The following is a 520-nucleotide window of genomic DNA, read 5'->3' as shown; positions in this document are numbered from 1 at the left end:
CCCGAGTGACCTGCCCCGGAGTGACCTGCCCCCGAGCCGACGGCCCCTCCATTCACCATGGCTGCGCCAGCCCGGGGTGGTCCCAGGACACCCGGACCCTCACGATTCCCAGCACCTGAGCCCCGGAGAGGCCCCCTTCTGCCCTCTGAGGGGGTGGGGGGCTGCAGGGTCCCCGGGTCCAGGCTCCAGGCTGCTCCCGCCACACGCAGGCAACGCATTTGATTGCTGTTGTTGTTGTTTTTTACAAAGAACTGAGGTACAGGCCAGAGCTGTGGGGGGTGAGAGGGCTCCCCAGAGACAGAGTGGGGAGCAGAACAGGTGGTTGACCGAAATGCACTGCTGAGGGGGGCAGTGGGGGACAGCAGGTGTCTGCTGCGCCTGGGGGTCCCTCCCTGGCCGGGATGGACTCAGGCCGCAGTGGCTGCGGGCAGCCTGACCGCGCGGAGACCGGCCCCTGCGCCCGGGGAGGCCCCGCTTGGGCACCGCAAGCCAGAGCGAAGCCTGGGTCTGCGCCCAGCAC

General features: G+C 69.0%; 1 protein-coding gene across 1 annotated transcript in view; it reads right to left on the bottom strand.

Moving 5' to 3' along the window:
- Nucleotides 1-520, bottom strand: part of KIAA0930 (KIAA0930 ortholog) — a 25,421-nt gene that overhangs the window by 23,451 nt on the left and 1,450 nt on the right. The gene's annotated exons all lie outside the window — the stretch shown is intronic.

The sequence above is a fragment of the Condylura cristata genome, unplaced genomic scaffold, assembly GCF_000260355.1.
Source record: "Condylura cristata isolate star-nosed mole 26May11 unplaced genomic scaffold, ConCri1.0 scaffold00004, whole genome shotgun sequence".
NCBI lineage: Eukaryota > Metazoa > Chordata > Mammalia > Eulipotyphla > Talpidae > Condylura > Condylura cristata.
The sequence above is the reverse complement of the archived record's forward strand: the minus strand, read 5'-3'. Positions and strand labels throughout refer to the sequence as shown.